Here is a 24,397-nt window from a genome sequence, read left to right on the forward strand (position 1 = left end):
ATTATAATTTTAAGATAATAATAAGATAGTTAGAATTATAAAATTCCTAGTAATCTTAAGTAGCTTTAAAACTACTAATAGATAGTTATATAATAAGTGTAGGTTCTAAAAAAGAAAGGTTTAGAATAATTAAATAATTTTATTTATATCGAATACTAGAGCTATATAAGCCTATCCTAGGTTTAGTATATACTTAGTAAGTATATTATATATATATAATATACTTTTAGCCCCTGATTCTAAGGAGTAATATTCTTTTAAATATATCTTTTAATATTATAACTTCTACTTAATTAAGTAAGCTCTCTACTAAAGGAAAGCTTACTTTACTATTATATAATAATTAAGAGCTATATTTATCTTTTAAGCACTTAGTATATATATAATTCTATTACTTTAATTAAGCTTTTTACTAGAACCTCTTAATTACTTCTTAATTTTTAAATTCTTATAATTCTTTTATAATTATATTTATTTTCTTAATAAATCTAAAATATAAATAATTACTTAGTACTAATATTATATACTTAAAACTAAAAGATTTCCTTACTTAAATAAAGTATTTAATATTAAGTATAAATATTTTAGAACTCTAGCTTTATATTAATTAAGAAGTTTTAAATACTCTTTCTTTTATTTAAATCTTTAAGAAGCTTCCTTAGATTATAAAGTAAATTATAGCTAATATATTAGCTTATAAGATAGAATTATATAAAATCTCTTATACTAAGTATAAAATAAAGCTTATAAGCTAAGTAATAATATAAAGTTTAAGAACTTTATAAAGCTTTTTAAGTAAGAACTTTAGCTTTTTTTTAAGTTATTCTAAAGACTTTAATATAAGTTATACTAATAAAAGCTTTAGATTATAAAGTAATAATAAAAGCTAAGTAAGAGCTATAAAAGATAAATACTAAGATCTAATAACTTTAAATAACTTAGTACTAAAAGTTCTATAAATAAATTAAGAAAATAATAACTAAGTAGTACTTTAAGATTACGAATATAAAGATTATTAATAATAAAAGCTTTAATATTTAAGTACTCTTTTAATTACTTAAATATATTCTAAATTAAATAAATAGTATTATTTAAATCTTAATTAAAAGTAAATACTAATTACTACTTAAGTTAATAAAAGAAGCTAAGCTTAATCTTAGAACTTAGATTATATCTTACTAAGAGCTTATATATAAGAGTATCTTATATTATATTTTAAATATAAATAAAATACTTAGGATTATAAACTTCTTAATCGCTATAAGTAACTTTAATTATATATAGTCTTATAAGTACTACTTCTAATTTAAAGAAGCTAATAATTTTTTTAAAAAAGTAATTATATACTCTTTTATAACTTATATAATTATTTTATATAAAGGAAGTTAATATATAATATTATAAGCTTATAAGTAGTAAAAATAAGATATATAATTATTTTATTATTCTTAGAAAAAAAAGTAGTAAAGAATAAAGTTCTTTTATTTTAAAATCTAATAATAAAGTAAATTAAGTATTTAAGAAAAAGTACTTATACTCTTAAGATAAAATATATAAGTAAGCTTCTAAAGATTATAATAAGCTTTAGCTAGTAGTATATAAAAAGCTTTTTATTAATACTAATAAATATAAACTAAACTTAAGTAAAAAGAAACTAGAAAAGATTTATAAGTACTTTATAAGTAAATACTAGAAATTACTTAAAGTAAAGTTTAAAAAAAGTATTAACTTATTACTTTTACTAGAAATTAAAAGTATTTTATAAAAGTAAAAATTAAGTAAATCTTTAAATAAATTAAAAAGCTTTTTCCTTAGAAACTTAATAAATAAAAAAGAAAAATAACTTAGTAATAATTATATTATTATACTTTTAAATTTAAACTAAGGATTCTAACTTAGAATCTACTTTATTTAAAAAGCTTATAAGTATTACTCTTTATTAGTAAGTACTTTTTTAAATAATTATAAAACTATTAATCTTATTAATAATAGCTTCTTATTAGAACTAAGCTTATTTATAAAAGTAAATTTATATAATATTATAAAGTATAAAAACTCTTAGTTATTAATTATTAAATATAATACTTATATACTTAAAAATATACTTATTAAAATAAATAATAATACTTTTAATCTTATACTTATAAATATAATTATAATTAAAAGATTTTATATAAATATTCTTTTAGAAGTTTATCTTTAGAATATAAGCTTATAATATTATAAAATAAATTATATACATAAATAATATAATAATAAGTAACTTATAAAAGATTATTTAGTAATTTAATAGCTTATTTATAAACTTAATCTTATATTTTTTAAATATAATAAGTATTTAAACTACTTTTTTAACTTTTATAAGATTCTATTTAATAAAACTAATATTATAATATTTATAAGTATAAATTATCTAAGGAATTAAATATTTTAGTTATCTTATAATTATAATAAATCTTACTTAGATTTAGAAATAATATAATATTTATAATTAAGATACTTAGATTTAAATACTTTTTAAAAGCTAATAAGAGCTTTAAAAGAAGTAAGAATAACTAATATTATAAAATACTTAAAGTATAAGTATTATATACTTATATATATTACTTAAGTTATATCTTATTATTTATTAGAATAAAGATTAATAAAGCTATTTTAAAAGATTAATTAGGATTTATTTAATTTTTTTTAAAATACTTTAGAAATTACTTTTAGTTCTTAATACTTAAATATAAGTATAATAAATTATTTATTAATTATATATTCTAATTAAAATCTTATAATAAAATATTTAAAAGTATTAAAAGCTTTAAGTGCTAAGTATATACTTAGTTTAAACTTTTAATTTATAAATTTAAGTATAATTAAGAAAAAGTAATTATTATAATTTAAAGATTTATAAGATATAAAATATAAGTAAATAAGCTTAGTATTAAACCTAAGCTTTCCTTTACTATATATAAACTAAATAATATAATAAAATAAACTAGCTAAGAAGTAATTATATAAGTAATATAAATATAATTATTTATAAATCTTTTTAAAGAACTTAGATTAGAATATATTTTAATAAATATTTACTTTTATAATAAATACTTTAATAGAATATAAAATTAGAAATTATTACTTAAAGTTAATAACTAATAGTTTTATAATTACTTTTAATAGTATAATCTTATAATTATAACTTATATAACTATAGATTTTAAACTTAACTAAAATAAAATCTATATATATAAATATAAAGTATACTTATTAATAATAGAATAAGTATTTAGAAAAGAAAAGAAAGTATTTAAAGTTAATATATATATATATATATATATATATATAAGCTACTTTATAAGCTTTTATATCTTTAATATCTATAAGATCTAAGTATTATAGCTTAATTATATTATTATTATATAGAATATTTACTTTAATAAAAGAAGCTTTTATATCTTTAAAAAAGAAAAAGTAAATATCTTTATTTAAAAAGCTTTATTACTTATTAAGCTCTTATAAGAAGATAAGTAAATAGAATATATCTTAAGTAATATAAAAATTATTCTTAATAATATATAAATTAAATATATAATTATATTAAATAAAAGGATTTTAATTAGTCTTTATAAGCTCTTAAAGTAAGATTAATTTATAATTATTAGTAGTAAAAGTTAGAACTTAAAAGTAAAAGATTATATTAAAAATCTAAGTATTATTTTTAGACTTTTAACTTTAAAAGATACTTTTAAATTAGAATATATACTTAGTATTTAAAGAAAGAATAAGTAATTATTAATAAGTATATTTAATCTAAGACTTACTTTAAGTATAAAATAAAATCTTAAGAAGTTAAGCTAAAATAAGTATAAATAACTTATAAATCTAAAAATAAGTATATTATAAGATTAAGTAAAGAGTTTACTTTATTTATAAAGATTAAAATATAAATCTTAATTAGATTACTTTTAATAATAATAAGAGAACTTATATTAGTATTAGCTATAATAAAAGTACTAAGAAAATAATTATAAATTAAAATAATAAGAATATTAAAAACTAATATATATATATATAAGTATATTAAGAGCTTACTAAATAATAGTCTACTAAGCTTAAATACTAGAAGTAATATAAGAGCTAAATAAGAGTATAAAAAAGAGAGAAAAGAAGAAGTATTTATAATATTTAATATTATTTTTTTAAAAAATATATAAAAGTACCTTAAATATTAGAAGTAATTTAAACTTTAATAGTAATTCTTCTAAAGGTATATATATAAATCTATTATATAAGCTAGATTAGCTTTTTATTACTTTTATACTTAATTAATATAAGATAGTTAAAAAATAAAAAAAGCTTAGATATATAATATAAATAGTATACTTAATAATTATAATAATAATTTAAGTAAGCTATTTAGTACTAAATAAGAAGATTTTATTTCTTAAAGTTAAAGTTTAAGACTTATTATTAAAGCTAAGATAATAAATAAATCTTAAGAATTATCTAATAAAGAAATAGTTTATTTAAGATATATACTTAAAAATAAGGAATATAAATAAATATAAGTATTAAAAGCTAGAAGTATATAATTCTAAGCTAATAAGCTTACTTATTCCCTTAATATAAGTATTTAAGTATAAAATAAATAATAATAAATATATAAGTAGATATTAATCTTATATTATTATTTATAAAGATCTCTAAAATAAGAATATAATTATATTAATATATAAGTATACTCTTAGTAAAGTTATTTTATATAATTATAGTACTTATAAATAAATTTTACTTAGAAATTAAATACTTTAATATAATTAATACTTTTATTAATACTCTTAGGGATATTAATAATAAAACTATATACTATTAGTTCCTTTTTAAGTTCTAAAAGCCTAGCTTTATACTATAAGTTAATTAAGCTTGTTATAAAATAAGAGATTTATTATACTTTTAATATAAATATATTAGTAATACTTTAATAAATCTAAGACTTTTTTTATACTTAGAAGAATCTTATATATTTTTAAATAAGAAATATAAAGTAAGAGCTCGCGCTATTACTTAGTGTACACTTATTATAATACTTTTATTTTTCTTAACCTTTATAACTCTAATTAAGTTCTAGCTTTAAATACTTATATAAATAGCTTCTCTTAATAATTCCTCTAATTTTTACTATATTATTATTATCTTATTATATATAATTATATTCTTTATCTTATATATAAGCTATTCTATTAAATATCTCTATTCTATTAGATTAACCTTACTTTATAACTCTTATAAAACCTCTTTTATATCTCTAATTAAAGTTAGAATAATTTTAAGCTTTATAATCTTATTTTTTATTTTTTATTATATCTTTTTAATTAGATTTAAGTTAAGAGAAGAAAGTAGCTAATTAAACTCTTATATTTTATATTCTAATTATTATAATTAAGCTTTTCTTTTATAAACTTTTACTTTATCTTTTATATATATTATTTTAGCTTATTATTTAGGTATAAGAGAATCCTAGAATAAACTAATAATACTCTTAAGAATCTAATTTATATAAGCTATATTATAGATTCTTTTTTATTTTTCTTCTTTTATAAGAAATACTAAAGAAGACTTCTAATCCTAGCTAATAGTACTCTAAACTATTATACTAACTTATCTACTCTTATAAACTAACTAAATATAATTAAAATAGTTCTTTTCCTTTAGTTAATATATTACTTATATCTTTTCTTATTTCTCTATCTTAAAAGTAGCTTTATTACTTTAAATAACTTTCTTCTACTTAGCTATTTTTTACTAGTAATATTTTATAGTAAATATAAGTCTTTTTATAGCTTATTTCTTTAAAATAAAAAGCTAATAATAAGTAATATATCTTTAATAGCTATATTATTTTATAATATATTGAATTATTATTATTAATATAGGAAGATAAAGTTTAGCTTTAATACGCGCTTAGGATTTAGTTCTATTAACTTAATTATAAGAAATAAAAGTAAAGATTTATTTAATATCTTTCTTTTTAAGAAAAAGAGCTTTAAAGGCTTTAGCTTTTTATAGATTTACTAAGAAGGAAGCTATATAAATCTTTTAAAAAGTAGAATAACTAATTCTTATTTCTTTTTAGATTTAATTATAGGATTTACTATTCTAATATATTATATATATAACTATATAAGCTAAAGGTAGCTATATCTCTCTAGGTTTATAATTAGCTTTAACTAGTAATAAGAGAATAGAATTATCTATATTAGAGGTATTAATATATTATTATAAAGGTTAGAATATATATTATTATATTATGAAATATAAGTTCACTTAAGTATATACCGAGTAATAACACGAGCTTTTACTTATCTTATTTTATATAAATAATATCTAAGTGCTCTATTACTATAATAATTATCTACTTAATAAGTAGATTATTAGTAAGCTAAAGAAGATATATAATATATATAATCTTAGAGATATTTAGTAATTCCTTAGAATTAAAGTAATATAAGATAAAAAGTATAAGATAATTACTTTTATTTATAACTAATATATTAAGAAGATCGCTTATAAGTTTAAGTTAGTAAATAAAAAGTACTTAAGTATACTACTTCTATTTATTAATCTTTAAAAGTATTTAAGATAAGCTACTAAGAAGTAGATTAAGGTATTTTAAAAGTATATAAGCTTAGTTATATATATAATAATTATTATAAGACTAGATATAGCTTTTATTATTATTATACTCTTAAGATTTATAATAAACCTAAGATTTAAGTACTTTATTATTATTTATTAGCTTATATATTACTTCTTTAGAACGTGTTTCTTAAGTATTATATATAATAGAAAGTATAAAAGCTCTCTTATATATATATCTAATATATCCTTTACTAATAATATAAAAATATAATACTTATTATAAGAATATATAATTATAATATTTAATAATCTAGTAATCTAAAAAGTAAGTTTATAAGCTATAATAATTACTTTAATAATAAAAGCTAAATTACTTTTATTAGAGTATATAAATAAAGAAGTAATAGTTTTATAATAGTTCTTTAGAAATTTAATACTTAAAATTAGTAAGATATAAGAGATCTTTTATAATAATTAATAGATAATTAAGCTAGTTATAAGTAAGAATAAAAGAATTATAATAAAGGTTTATTATATAAATATTTAAAATATATAATTAAAATAAAAGTATACTTATAAATTATTTAAAGTAACTTATATTTTAACTATTAATATACTTATTAATAGACTTATAAAGAATCTATTTTACTAGAGAGCTAGAGCTTCACGACTTTATCTTTTAATTCTATAGAAGGAACTAGTGAAGCTTTACGAACTATAGCTAGCAGATATGCCGCTTATATAAGAGATAAACATAAGCTAGGCTATCTCCCTAGTAAGTATTACTATTAGAGATCAACTACTTATAGCTGAGAACTAATAGCTTATAAGTAAGCTTTTTAGTGCTACAGATATTAAGTTGCTAGAGAAATAGTATAACTACGCCTACTTAAGCACGCTAGTAACAATAGTTAGTATATTTAATAATACTATTATTAACACAATAGATCTTATTTATAATAAGGTCTTTATATAGACTAGGTATAAGCTAGTTGAATATAAGTATAGTAAGAACAAAGTAGACCTGATTAAGAACACTATTATATATATTATCTTATTTTAGGAAAAAGTCCGATCCTTTAAACTATTTAACGCTAGTAAGAACTTAAAGCTTATTAATAAAGCTAAGCTAATACTTAGATATAATCCAAGCTACTAAAAGTTCTATATACCCTTGAAATACACTTACTACCTAAGATACTTAAACTATAGCATTCACTACGACTAGTATAATAAGCTTATTAGAGCCAACTATATAGTAGTACTATAGTATACTAACTATCACGGCTTATACCCTATAGCACACCTGAACTACCTAGTAATACTCCGTTAGCGGAAAGGGAAGCTAGTTCAACTTACTAAGAAGGAGCTTAGAGCTATTTAATAACATAGGCACCTTAAGTACAGAAATCTATATACCTAGGACCTCTCGCCTACCCTAGAGCTAACTTTAAACACCTAGCCTCAGAGCTAAGCTATAAGCCTAGTATCTAACGCTATAGTTACACTAGCCCTAGCTAGGAAACATAAGAACGTAGTCTCTACTTACGAGGACTCGCTAATTATACTAGGTTCCCAGCTAAAAAAGGTTATAAAAACTAAAGCTAGCACTAAGGCGAAAAAGAGAGCAACTATCTCTAATATAGACCTCGATAAACTATTATCCTAATAAACAGATAAATAGAAAGTCTATACGCCCCTAAGGCTCACAGAGCTATAAGATAAGGCCTAAACCTCGAGATATTCAAGTCCTTTAAGTAAATATAATAAAAGGAGACCTATATAAGGTAATACTTAACATAGGATATAATAATAACATAGATATTCTATATATCTAGGAACCCTGGATAGCCCCTAGAACTAAGACTAAGATATACCCGGGGTACGATATATTCGCTCCTATCCCTTCTTAGGACTAGACGGACTAAGAACTACATAAGGTAGAAAAGCTACGAGTCCTTATATATATCCGGAAAAGGGCACGCCTTAAAACGGAATAGCGATAAGTTATAAGCAGCAGAGATATACTCTAGGTAGACGTGAACAGCTTCTCTATTCTAAATATCTATAGAGAGAAACTTACTAATAAGGTAGTCGACTACATATCACACCTCTAACTTACTGAAAAATACCTGGTTAGGAGAGATTTCAATATCTAGTATAAGATATTTAAACTAGATATTAAAGTCTTATTACACTGTAGTACAGAGATTACCGAATAAGCTACGTTAAGTGGAATAGACTTTATTAGAATACCGAGCGAGCCTACATATACTCTTAGATACGTCCTAGACCTCATGTTCTCGAATATCCCTTACGCTTAAATAATAATCTAGAAGGAGCTTTATAGCGGATCAAACTATACCACATAAGTCACGATCTTACTAGGATAGGGCCGTATACCCTTAGACTAAGTCTATTATAAAGTATTAGATAAAGAGCTACTACAGTTTATAAGCTTAGTACAAAATAAGGTAGGAAACTTCTATAGCCTAAGTAGCTACACTAGTAAGAGTTAAATCGACACTACTATAGATAACCTTATAATACTCCTTAACTCGGCTATAAAAACAGTAGGAAAACCGAACTTAGGGCGAGGGAAAGCCGTGCCGTAGTAAACCCTTAAGTGCTAGGCGGCGTACTCGGAACACCTAGCCTTAAGACCCCTGATAGGTAATAACTTACTACGAATAAAGGAAACGAGGTTCTTCCTAAAACTTATCTACTAAAGTAAGAGAGCTTACTGAAAGGAGGTCTTAAATAATATCTCTAGTGATAGCGAACTCTATAAGGTAGTAAGATAATATAAGCTCTAACTTTAGCTATAGTTACTACCTCTTTTACTTAATAGCCGGATAATCGAAAATACTATAAAGAAGGCAGAGATCCTTTATACTAAGGTCCTAGATTATTTCAGCGCTAAGGACGACCTGGAGAATAACTCGCTAATAGACTAAAATAACGCCTCTATACCCTACTTACCTTAGGGATAATATATTATAGCAGAGGAAGTAGAAAGGAATATTATTAGCATCTCTAGCACCTCCCTAGGCACTAATAGAGTCATAGTGAAGCTTCTGAAAGCTTACTAGCTATTAATCAGCGAATATATTCGGGCCCTCTATAATACCTACCTTCACTTTAACTACTTCCCTACTAGCTAGAAGCGCGCTAAAGTAGCTATACTACTAAAAGTTAGTAAGAAGAATAAACAGTTAGTACGCTCTTAGAGGTCGATAGTATTACTCTCCTATATTAGGAAAGGCTTCGAAAGGACTATAGCCTATCGCATAGTGTGAACCACACTAATAAAGGGTATACTAAGCCTGTAGCACGAGGAAGCACTCCTTAGATAATCTATAATAAACCTCGTTACTACCTTTATAGCGGATATAGAACAAGCGTTAGTAAGAGGGTAACAGATCACTATAATTACTATAGACGTATAAGGAGCCTTTAATATACTTCTTAAACGATAGCTCCTAGTCCGAATAATTAACTAGAGCTAGCTATAAGATACGCTAGAAATAGTAGACTTATTCTTAACTAATAAATAAGTATAAGTACGCCTTAAAACCATAACTATAAGTTACTATATAGCACGCTATAGTATATTATAGGGTTCGCCCCTCTTACTAGTACTTTATATACTATACTTAGCTGAACTACTTAACTAAGACTCGGAACTCTGCTTTAGATATACAGATAATATCTACCTCTATAAGGTAACTAAGTCTCTAGATATAAACGTCTACCTCCTCTCTAATAACGTCTAGTATATTTTAGAGTAAGGAGCAGCTAATAAGATCTTCTTTACTCCTGAAAAGCTTAAAATACTTTATATTACTCAGGAAAAGGGCTACTATAACCCGCCTTATATAATAAATAATAAACTTACTATTAGCCTAGTCCTAGCGAGTAAAGATTATAATAGAGCGCTATAGTAGCTAGGTGTCTTCTTTAATAGAGAACTAAGGTTTAAAAGATATATCACTAAAAGAGTAGCTAAGGCTAGGAAAGTAGCTTAGTATATTAAAAGCTTAGCTAAGATAATAGATAGCCCCCTAGTCTTAGCACTAAGAAAGGCAGCTATTACCTACGTGCTTCCCTCTATACTATATAGTACAGAGGCCTAGTATAGAGGCAGATATAGGCTAGCTAAGCTAGACCGGCGAAATAAGAAGCCCTTTATTAGCGCTAGACTTAGTAGCTATATTAAGGTAGTAGACTCAGTTATCGCTATAGTAGCGAAAGAGGTACTCCTAGTCTAGTGAACCTTACTAACTATTATCCTAATCCGAGATATAGGCCTCCTATCAGGGATAATAGTACTAGAGGAGATAAAGCTTAGGCTTATCTTTTAACTAAAGATAATCGACTTAGTACCCCTGCTAGTACGACGTATATAACCTCTAATAATCACCTAAGGGAAGGGGACTAGCACGCAGTAGTGAGTTAAGACTAAGATATAGTAGATTAGAACACTCTTCCCTAATATACCTAGGCTAGAGCTCAGGCCTCTGTATTTCTCCCTAAGCTATTATACTAACCTTACCGGAGGTTTAAAAAAGGATAAAGCTACTAAGGCCTTTAAGAAATAGTAGTTAACACTACTACTAAACGATATTATAGTATTCTTAGACAGCTCCGAGTAGTATATAAACAGGAAGTAGTATATAAGATATAGCTACGTAGTCTACTAGAACAGTAAATAGCTTACTATAGGCAATAGATCGATTAATAACTTCTCTTACGTCTTTAACGCAGAGGTTATTAGAGTATAGAAAAGCCTGAATAAGGCGTTAAACCTACTAGTATATATTAGTTAGAATTGAGTCTAGATATATATTAATAGCACTTTAGTAATCTAGGGGATTAGGGGCGACGCCTCTATATCCTTATAGTAAGCTTTTTATAATATTTAGGATATTATAGAACTTTATAATATTCAACTTAAGTAAGCTCTAAGGCACACGGGTATTAAGGGCAATAAGGTAGCAGACCGATAGGCTAACGCTGGTGCTATAAAGCTTAGATAAGACTATAGACTAGCTTCTTAGCCTACTATAGTAAGTATATAATTACTTACTAAGAAACAGACTAAGAAAGCTTAGCTAAGCTAGTAGGCTAGAGTAAGCTAGACTCTATATAAGTAGTACACTAACTAGGGCCTACTTTATAAAGTTAAAGAACCTAAAGAGCTCTCTCTCCTAAGGGCTACCCTATAATAACTACTTATACTACGGACCTACCACAGGGACTTTCGCTAGTACTATAAGAAGTTCAACTATAGATATACTAACCTAGCTTATATATATAAGAAAGATAAAATAGCGGAATACTTTATTCTTTATTAATAAACAAAAGTACTGTTTAGCTAGTAGCTAAAGGAAATAAGGCCGGATCTCTTACTATTAAGTAAGAAAGAAAGCTTTAGCTACTTACGCTAGCTCTATACGTTACCTACAGACTTTATATCCTTCCTAAACCTGATTAGCTTTTATATAAAGATTTATATCTAGTAGTACTACTTACTTAGGTAGTATATATACTACCCTGCGCTACTTAGTATAAAGGGTGCTTCTTTAACTATAGCCTTAAAGCTTCACTAGGTTAGCGTAGTACTGTCCCGGGGGAACTTTATCTAGTAGTAGCTATTACTTTTAAGGGCTTTTTCTTTAGCGGATTCTTATTAACCTAGTTCATTTTACTTTTATTTCCTTCTTCTTTTCTTACGTTACTTATATACTATATATTAATATATAGTAGTAATCTTACTATTTCCCTAGCCTATAAGCTTTAATATAAGCTATCTAGCTGCACGCTCCTTAGCCCTGGCCTATAGTATATACAAAGAGCCCGTCCTAACTGTTATAAACTAAGCTCTTATACACTTATTTTTATTACGCGCTTTTAAACGTAGGAATTATCTTCTAGTTAGTTAGTTATATATTATAATTCCCCTGCTTAATATATCTACATACCCCTCGGGCGGTCCCTAGAGACACAGCTTTACTAGTCCCCCTTAGACATTAAAATAATATCATCATCATTATCATAGAGTCTTCTTATAAGTTTATAATTACTCTTATTATTATTCAGCTTCTAATAGAGTCCGAGTTATATAAGAAAACTAGTTTTATAAAAAAAAGCTAAAAGTAAGTAATTATTTTATTTACTTCTTAAATAATTATTTCTTAGAATTTATATTATTAGTATATACTAATAATACTTATAAGAAATAAGTTTACTCGCTTATACTTTAAATATATCTAATCTATACTCTTTAATAAGAGTAATAAAAGTTATTACTATATTAATATTACTTTAAGTAATAATTATTATTATAATTATATATCTAGTTATATATATACTTTTATATCTAATATAATTACTTTTATTATTATATATTTAATTCCTACTATTAATAAGAATAATAAGATTATAAATTAAACTTTTCTTAGTATTTAAGATCTTATAACTATTATATAATAAGATTAAAGATAATACTACTAAGCTTTATAAGTTATCTTTAAGATTAAGTATCTTAAGAAAATTAAAAAGAATAATAATCTATTTAATAAGATCTAAATATATCTTAAATATCTTTTTTATAAGTATAAGAATAATAATAATAATAATAATAATAATAATAATAATAATAATAATAATAATAATAATAATAATAATAATAATAATAATAATAATAATAATAATAATAATAATAATAATAATAATAATAATAATAATAATAATAATAATAATAATAATAATAATAATAATAATAATAATAATAATAATAATAATAATAATAATAATAATAGACTTAATAGACTTAATAGATTTAATAAGATATTTATATTAGATTAAAAGTATATTATAAATACCTTTAGTACTCTTATATTTTTATTAACTAATAAATAATTAAGCTTATATAAGATAAAGTATAGATTTCTGTAGGTTTTATTAATTTTTATTTTATTTTATAAGATTTATATTAGATTTTTATTTTAGTTTATATAATTTATAATATATAGTTATATTAGATTAATAGACTTTTACTAGATCTTTATTAAGCTTTAAGTAGATTCACTTAAGTTTATAATAAGATTAAGTAGATTTTTTAGTATTCTAAAAGAAAAATACTTATTTTATTTAAAATATAAATAAAAAGTCTATATAACTTCTTTAAGCTATAGCTTAAAATAATTATAATTAAAGCTCTTTTATTATTAATATATAATTCTTAAAGTTAAGAAAAGCTTTAAAATACTTAAACTTCTAGTAAAATAGATTCTTTATAAGTCTATTAATAAGTATATTAATAGTTAAAATATAAGTTACTTTAAATAATTTATAAGTATACTTTTATTTTAATTATATATTTTAAATATTTATATAATAAACCTTTATTATAATTCTTTTATTCTTACTTATAACTAGCTTAATTATCTATTAATTATTATAAAAGATCTCTTATATCTTACTAATTTTAAGTATTAAATTTCTAAAGAACTATTATAAAACTATTACTTCTTTATTTATATACTCTAATAAAAGTAATTTAGCTTTTATTATTAAAGTAATTATTATAGCTTATAAACTTACTTTTTAGATTACTAGATTATTAAATATTATAATTATATATTCTTATAATAAGTATTATATTTTTATATTATTAGTAAAGGATATATTAGATATATATATAAGAGAGCTTTTATACTTTCTATTATATATAATACTTAAGAAACACGTTCTAAAGAAGTAATATATAAGCTAATAAATAATAATAAAGTACTTAAATCTTAGGTTTATTATAAATCTTAAGAGTATAATAATAATAAAAGCTATATCTAGTCTTATAATAATTATTATATATATAACTAAGCTTATATACTTTTAAAATACCTTAATCTACTTCTTAGTAGCTTATCTTAAATACTTTTAAAGATTAATAAATAGAAGTAGTATACTTAAGTACTTTTTATTTACTAACTTAAACTTATAAGCGATCTTCTTAATATATTAGTTATAAATAAAAGTAATTATCTTATACTTTTTATCTTATATTACTTTAATTCTAAGGAATTACTAAATATCTCTAAGATTATATATATTATATATCTTCTTTAGCTTACTAATAATCTACTTATTAAATAGATAATTATTATAGTAATAGAGCACTTAGATATTATTTATATAAAATAAGATAAGTAAAAGCTCGTGTTATTACTCGGTATATACTTAAGCGAACTTATATTTCATAATATAATAATATATATTCTAACCTTTATAATAATATATTAATACCTCTAATATAGATAATTCTATTCTCTTATTACTAGTTAAAGCTAATTATAAACCTAGAGAGATATAGCTACCTTTAGCTTATATAGTTATATATATAATATATTAGAATAGTAAATCCTATAATTAAATCTAAAAAGAAATAAGAATTAGTTATTCTACTTTTTAAAAGATTTATATAGCTTCCTTCTTAGTAAATCTATAAAAAGCTAAAGCCTTTAAAGCTCTTTTTCTTAAAAAGAAAGATATTAAATAAATCTTTACTTTTATTTCTTATAATTAAGTTAATAGAACTAAATCCTAAGCGCGTATTAAAGCTAAACTTTATCTTCCTATATTAATAATAATAATTCAATATATTATAAAATAATATAGCTATTAAAGATATATTACTTATTATTAGCTTTTTATTTTAAAGAAATAAGCTATAAAAAGACTTATATTTACTATAAAATATTACTAGTAAAAAATAGCTAAGTAGAAGAAAGTTATTTAAAGTAATAAAGCTACTTTTAAGATAAAGAAATAAGAAAAGATATAAGTAATATATTAACTAAAGGAAAAGAACTATTTTAATTATATTTAGTTAGTTTATAAGAGTAGATAAGTTAGTATAATAGTTTAGAGTACTATTAGCTAAGATTAGAAGTCTTCTTTAGTATTTCTTATAAAAGAAGAAAAATAAAAAAGAATCTATAATATAGCTTATATAAATTAGATTCTTAAGAGTATTATTAGTTTATTCTAGGATTCTCTTATACCTAAATAATAAGCTAAAATAATATATATAAAAGATAAAGTAAAAGTTTATAAAAGAAAAGCTTAATTATAATAATTAGAATATAAAATATAAGAGTTTAATTAGCTACTTTCTTCTCTTAACTTAAATCTAATTAAAAAGATATAATAAAAAATAAAAAATAAGATTATAAAGCTTAAAATTATTCTAACTTTAATTAGAGATATAAAAGAGGTTTTATAAGAGTTATAAAGTAAGGTTAATCTAATAGAATAGAGATATTTAATAGAATAGCTTATATATAAGATAAAGAATATAATTATATATAATAAGATAATAATAATATAGTAAAAATTAGAGGAATTATTAAGAGAAGCTATTTATATAAGTATTTAAAGCTAGAACTTAATTAGAGTTATAAAGGTTAAGAAAAATAAAAGTATTATAATAAGTGTACACTAAGTAATAGCGCGAGCTCTTACTTTATATTTCTTATTTAAAAATATATAAGATTCTTCTAAGTATAAAAAAAGTCTTAGATTTATTAAAGTATTACTAATATATTTATATTAAAAGTATAATAAATCTCTTATTTTATAACAAGCTTAATTAACTTATAGTATAAAGCTAGGCTTTTAGAACTTAAAAAGGAACTAATAGTATATAGTTTTATTATTAATATCCCTAAGAGTATTAATAAAAGTATTAATTATATTAAAGTATTTAATTTCTAAGTAAAATTTATTTATAAGTACTATAATTATATAAAATAACTTTACTAAGAGTATACTTATATATTAATATAATTATATTCTTATTTTAGAGATCTTTATAAATAATAATATAAGATTAATATCTACTTATATATTTATTATTATTTATTTTATACTTAAATACTTATATTAAGGGAATAAGTAAGCTTATTAGCTTAGAATTATATACTTCTAGCTTTTAATACTTATATTTATTTATATTCCTTATTTTTAAGTATATATCTTAAATAAACTATTTCTTTATTAGATAATTCTTAAGATTTATTTATTATCTTAGCTTTAATAATAAGTCTTAAACTTTAACTTTAAGAAATAAAATCTTCTTATTTAGTACTAAATAGCTTACTTAAATTATTATTATAATTATTAAGTATACTATTTATATTATATATCTAAGCTTTTTTTATTTTTTAACTATCTTATATTAATTAAGTATAAAAGTAATAAAAAGCTAATCTAGCTTATATAATAGATTTATATATATACCTTTAGAAGAATTACTATTAAAGTTTAAATTACTTCTAATATTTAAGGTACTTTTATATATTTTTTAAAAAAATAATATTAAATATTATAAATACTTCTTCTTTTCTCTCTTTTTTATACTCTTATTTAGCTCTTATATTACTTCTAGTATTTAAGCTTAGTAGACTATTATTTAGTAAGCTCTTAATATACTTTTATATATATATATTAGTTTTTAATATTCTTATTATTTTAATTTATAATTATTTTCTTAGTACTTTTATTATAGCTAATACTAATATAAGTTCTCTTATTATTATTAAAAGTAATCTAATTAAGATTTATATTTTAATCTTTATAAATAAAGTAAACTCTTTACTTAATCTTATAATATACTTATTTTTAGATTTATAAGTTATTTATACTTATTTTAGCTTAACTTCTTAAGATTTTATTTTATACTTAAAGTAAGTCTTAGATTAAATATACTTATTAATAATTACTTATTCTTTCTTTAAATACTAAGTATATATTCTAATTTAAAAGTATCTTTTAAAGTTAAAAGTCTAAAAATAATACTTAGATTTTTAATATAATCTTTTACTTTTAAGTTCTAACTTTTACTACTAATAATTATAAATTAATCTTACTTTAAGAGCTTATAAAGACTAATTAAAATCCTTTTATTTAATATAATTATATATTTAATTTATATATTATTAAGAATAATTTTTATATTACTTAAGATATATTCTATTTACTTATCTTCTTATAAGAGCTTAATAAGTAATAAAGCTTTTTAAATAAAGATATTTACTTTTTCTTTTTTAAAGATATAAAAGCTTCTTTTATTAAAGTAAATATTCTATATAATAATAATATAATTAAGCTATAATACTTAGATCTTATAGATATTAAAGATATAAAAGCTTATAAAGTAGCTTATATATATATATATATATATATATTAACTTTAAATACTTTCTTTTCTTTTCTAAATACTTATTCTATTATTAATAAGTATACTTTATATTTATATATATAGATTTTATTTTAGTTAAGTTTAAAATCTATAGTTATATAAGTTATAATTATAAGATTATACTATTAAAAGTAATTATAAAACTATTAGTTATTAACTTTAAGTAATAATTTCTAATTTTATATTCTATTAAAGTATTTATTATAAAAGTAAATATTTATTAAAATATATTCTAATCTAAGTTCTTTAAAAAGATTTATAAATAATTATATTTATATTACTTATATAATTACTTCTTAGCTAGTTTATTTTATTATATTATTTAGTTTATATATAGTAAAGGAAAGCTTAGGTTTAATACTAAGCTTATTTACTTATATTTTATATCTTATAAATCTTTAAATTATAATAATTACTTTTTCTTAATTATACTTAAATTTATAAATTAAAAGTTTAAACTAAGTATATACTTAGCACTTAAAGCTTTTAATACTTTTAAATATTTTATTATAAGATTTTAATTAGAATATATAATTAATAAATAATTTATTATACTTATATTTAAGTATTAAGAACTAAAAGTAATTTCTAAAGTATTTTAAAAAAAATTAAATAAATCCTAATTAATCTTTTAAAATAGCTTTATTAATCTTTATTCTAATAAATAATAAGATATAACTTAAGTAATATATATAAGTATATAATACTTATACTTTAAGTATTTTATAATATTAGTTATTCTTACTTCTTTTAAAGCTCTTATTAGCTTTTAAAAAGTATTTAAATCTAAGTATCTTAATTATAAATATTATATTATTTCTAAATCTAAGTAAGATTTATTATAATTATAAGATAACTAAAATATTTAATTCCTTAGATAATTTATACTTATAAATATTATAATATTAGTTTTATTAAATAGAATCTTATAAAAGTTAAAAAAGTAGTTTAAATACTTATTATATTTAAAAAATATAAGATTAAGTTTATAAATAAGCTATTAAATTACTAAATAATCTTTTATAAGTTACTTATTATTATATTATTTATGTATATAATTTATTTTATAATATTATAAGCTTATATTCTAAAGATAAACTTCTAAAAGAATATTTATATAAAATCTTTTAATTATAATTATATTTATAAGTATAAGATTAAAAGTATTATTATTTATTTTAATAAGTATATTTTTAAGTATATAAGTATTATATTTAATAATTAATAACTAAGAGTTTTTATACTTTATAATATTATATAAATTTACTTTTATAAATAAGCTTAGTTCTAATAAGAAGCTATTATTAATAAGATTAATAGTTTTATAATTATTTAAAAAAGTACTTACTAATAAAGAGTAATACTTATAAGCTTTTTAAATAAAGTAGATTCTAAGTTAGAATCCTTAGTTTAAATTTAAAAGTATAATAATATAATTATTACTAAGTTATTTTTCTTTTTTATTTATTAAGTTTCTAAGGAAAAAGCTTTTTAATTTATTTAAAGATTTACTTAATTTTTACTTTTATAAAATACTTTTAATTTCTAGTAAAAGTAATAAGTTAATACTTTTTTTAAACTTTACTTTAAGTAATTTCTAGTATTTACTTATAAAGTACTTATAAATCTTTTCTAGTTTCTTTTTACTTAAGTTTAGTTTATATTTATTAGTATTAATAAAAAGCTTTTTATATACTACTAGCTAAAGCTTATTATAATCTTTAGAAGCTTACTTATATATTTTATCTTAAGAGTATAAGTACTTTTTCTTAAATACTTAATTTACTTTATTATTAGATTTTAAAATAAAAGAACTTTATTCTTTACTACTTTTTTTTCTAAGAATAATAAAATAATTATATATCTTATTTTTACTACTTATAAGCTTATAATATTATATATTAACTTCCTTTATATAAAATAATTATATAAGTTATAAAAGAGTATATAATTACTTTTTTAAAAAAATTATTAGCTTCTTTAAATTAGAAGTAGTACTTATAAGACTATATATAATTAAAGTTACTTATAGCGATTAAGAAGTTTATAATCCTAAGTATTTTATTTATATTTAAAATATAATATAAGATACTCTTATATATAAGCTCTTAGTAAGATATAATCTAAGTTCTAAGATTAAGCTTAGCTTCTTTTATTAACTTAAGTAGTAATTAGTATTTACTTTTAATTAAGATTTAAATAATACTATTTATTTAATTTAGAATATATTTAAGTAATTAAAAGAGTACTTAAATATTAAAGCTTTTATTATTAATAATCTTTATATTCGTAATCTTAAAGTACTACTTAGTTATTATTTTCTTAATTTATTTATAGAACTTTTAGTACTAAGTTATTTAAAGTTATTAGATCTTAGTATTTATCTTTTATAGCTCTTACTTAGCTTTTATTATTACTTTATAATCTAAAGCTTTTATTAGTATAACTTATATTAAAGTCTTTAGAATAACTTAAAAAAAAGCTAAAGTTCTTACTTAAAAAGCTTTATAAAGTTCTTAAACTTTATATTATTACTTAGCTTATAAGCTTTATTTTATACTTAGTATAAGAGATTTTATATAATTCTATCTTATAAGCTAATATATTAGCTATAATTTACTTTATAATCTAAGGAAGCTTCTTAAAGATTTAAATAAAAGAAAGAGTATTTAAAACTTCTTAATTAATATAAAGCTAGAGTTCTAAAATATTTATACTTAATATTAAATACTTTATTTAAGTAAGGAAATCTTTTAGTTTTAAGTATATAATATTAGTACTAAGTAATTATTTATATTTTAGATTTATTAAGAAAATAAATATAATTATAAAAGAATTATAAGAATTTAAAAATTAAGAAGTAATTAAGAGGTTCTAGTAAAAAGCTTAATTAAAGTAATAGAATTATATATATACTAAGTGCTTAAAAGATAAATATAGCTCTTAATTATTATATAATAGTAAAGTAAGCTTTTTTTTAATAGAGAGTTTACTTAATTAAGTAAAAGTTATAGTATTAAAAGATATATTTAGAAAATATTACCTTTTAGAATCAGAGGCTAAGAGTATACTATATATATATAGTATACTTACTAAGTATATACTAAACCTAGGATATACTTATATAGCGCTAATATTTAATATTAAAGAAATAAAGATTAACTTTATTTTAGTTTTAAAACTGTTAGAACTATTAATTAAAGAAATAGAAGTTTTAATAGAAGCTATTTTAGAAAAAAATAAAATAATAAAGCTTTTTAAAAAAAGTATAAAAGAATTAAGCTAAGAGAGAGAAGAACTATAGTATTATTCTTAAGAGAGATAGTTAAGAGTTAAGCTAAGTTAAAGAAGCTAGTAAAGAGATAATATTAGATAATCTAAGTAATAATACTTTAATATAAATAATTAAGATTATATAAGAAACTAAGTTATAAGATCTCTTAAAGCTAATAAAAACTAAAACCTTAGTTATTCCAAAGTAAGAAAAATAGCTAAATACTTATATCTTAGTTAATACTTAATAAGATATAATAATTAATATTATAGAATAAGAACTTAGAATTAAAATAAGTAATTTATTTAAACTTTAAGCTTAATAAGATTAGATACTTAATTATAATATACTTTTAGTTCTATATAAAGAAGAATTAGAAGTTTAAGTTATACTTATAAGTAATACTAGAACTAGATTTAATATATTTAAAAGCTTAGATTAACTTATTACTAGAGCTATTTATTTTACTAAATTCCTTAGTAAAAAATTAAGAAGACTAGAAATCCTTTCTATAGTTATCTCTTACTATAAGAAAATTATTTAAAACTACTTAGAGCTTATAATATAAATATTTAAAGTTTAAGTTATAATAGAAGTAAAGCTTAGAACTTAAGTAATAATTAACTATAAAGTAGAAGTAAGTATTATAAGTAAATATATAATAGAAATAGCTTAACTTCTAATCTTAATATAAAAAGCCTTTAGTTTTATAACTATTACTAGTAATATTTTCAGCTTTCTAAGCTATATTAAGAATATACTAATTAATATTAGTAATATTAAGAATTATATAGATTTTATAGTAGTTAAAGAAGTATCTTATAATATTCTTCTAAGTATACTCTTTATCTTAGAAAGTAAGCTTATATTTAAATACTTAGGAACTAAAGCTATAATAGTAATATTTATAAATTCTAATTAAGATTCTACTAGATAAGTTATTATTATAAGAGATATTATAAAGATTAAGAAAAACTAAGAAAACTCTTAACTAATATATATAATACTAAAGTAAGTATTAATATAAAGGAAAGCCTAAGAGAGTTCTATTCTAATTTAGAAACTAATAAGCTAAGATTACTAGTTTCTATTTAGTATTAAGAGGTTTATAAAGTTTATAAAAAATAAATAAAAAATAAAATAAAAAAGTAAAAGTAGAAAAAAAAACTTATAATCTAAGATTATATAAATAAGAGTTAGAGATTTTTATATTTTAAATAGAAAAAGAAAAAAAAACTTTATACATTTCTTTAATAAGGAAATAAAAGAAAAGAAAATAGATATATAATAAGACTAACTAGTTGAAATTAATATATTATATAAAAGGGAAGTAAATAAGGTTTAACTTATTAATCTTAAAAACTTAGATAAAAATAAGCTTTGTAAAGTAAATAATTAGTTTAAAAGAGATAAGAAAGTAAAACTACTAGTATTAAGAGAGCTATTTAAAGACTTTATTATTAAATAGTTTTTAGATTTATTAAAAGAAAATCAACTTATAAGAGAGAAGTTTAATTTATTAATAATTAAGAAATATTTATAACTATAAGAGAGAAAGCTATTATTTTAAACTCTTCTAAGTAAGAAAATAGCTTTAGCTTTTAATTAAGTAGAACTTAGCTAAATATAATATAAAGTTTTATTACTTTTAAGAATTAAGATTATCTTTTATAAGATATAATAAGAGAAGTTATTTCTAGTTCTAAAAGCTTTATAAGAAAAAGTAATTATTATACTAAAGAAGTACTTTAAATAAGGAATCTTTAAACTTTATTACAGACTTTATTAGAATAAATAGTTCTTAGTAGCTAAGAAAGAGAAGAAGTCTTATTAATTAATTATAGCTATAATAAAGATAAATAAAGTTATAATTTAAAATATAAATATACTACTAAATATTAATTAATTCTCTAACAAGTTTATAAGATTAATAATAATATCTCTTATTAATTTATTTTCTAAGTATAACTAATTTAAGCTAGCTCTTAAATCATAAGATATAATAGCTATTTATATACTTATTAGTCTTCTGTAAATAACTAAGCTATTATAAGAAGCTATAAACTTAATTACTTAATTTATTTAAGTTCTTTATAAAGTCTTATCAGATTATATCCTAGATATTACTTTCCTTTATATAGATAATATAAGCCTAAAAGGATTAAGATTATTTTATAATAATAAGAAAGTCTTACTAAAGATTTAATAGTTTATTATAAAATATATTTAAAACCTAAATAAAGTTCTTATTTAATTTAAGAGAGTAAAAGTAATAATTAGCTCTAAGTCTTAATATTATCTACTTAAACTTAAAATAGTAAGTTTTATTATAAATTATAATAAGAGATATCTGAAAATAGTAAAAGTCCTTAAAATTTATAAATAAAAGAAATATAAAAGTATTATAGAAGCTTAAGTATTTATTAAAGTTATTATCTATTATTAGATTTAGCTTTCTAACTTCTTTATAATTATTATACTAATCTATATTATAATAAAGAAAAGTATTATATTTAGCTAAAAAGATACTTAAAAGCTTATAATAAAATAACTTAAAGATACTCTTTTTAGTGCTTTAGCTTTAATTAAAATCGACTATAATATAAGAGTAAGGCTAATTATCCTTACTATAAATATAAGCCTAGTTAGTTAAGAAGCAGTTCTTTAATAACTTAATAAAGATAAGAAGTGTTATCTAGCTAGATTTAAAAGTGAATTATAAAATATAGCGGAAGTAAGCGAGAGTAAGCGCTATACCTAATTCGGAAGTTAATTATATTTATTATAAGTCGCAGGTAAATAATAAGCTTTTCTAAATAAATAAAGTCTCGCTTAATTATATAAGCTTTATTCTTTATTATTTCTGAACTTAATCTTTATATTAGTAATATTATTTTCTTTTAGTAGCTACTAAGTATAAAGTAAGGAAAATTATAATAATTTTATCTTATAATCCGAGATTATAAGTATACTTTTAGTTAAAGATAGCTTAGAATCAAGAGTCTAGTAAATTAGTATTATTAGCTTATAAGCTAGTCTTATAAGTAGGAAAACTATTATTTAAGATAACTAAGTAAGATAGAAAATCAAAGTCTAATATAGTTATAATTAATAATAATAAGTTAGTTATAGAATCTAGATTAGAAAGCGAGCTTATATTTCTAGTTAAATACTAAAAGATAAAGAATTTCTTATTTATAAAATAAAGTATTTAATTAAAACTAAAAAAG

Source organism: Cadophora gregata (genome assembly GCF_030347475.1).
Source record: "Cadophora gregata isolate MNR1 chromosome Unknown scaffold_4, whole genome shotgun sequence".
Taxonomy (NCBI): domain Eukaryota; kingdom Fungi; phylum Ascomycota; class Leotiomycetes; order Helotiales; family Ploettnerulaceae; genus Cadophora; species Cadophora gregata.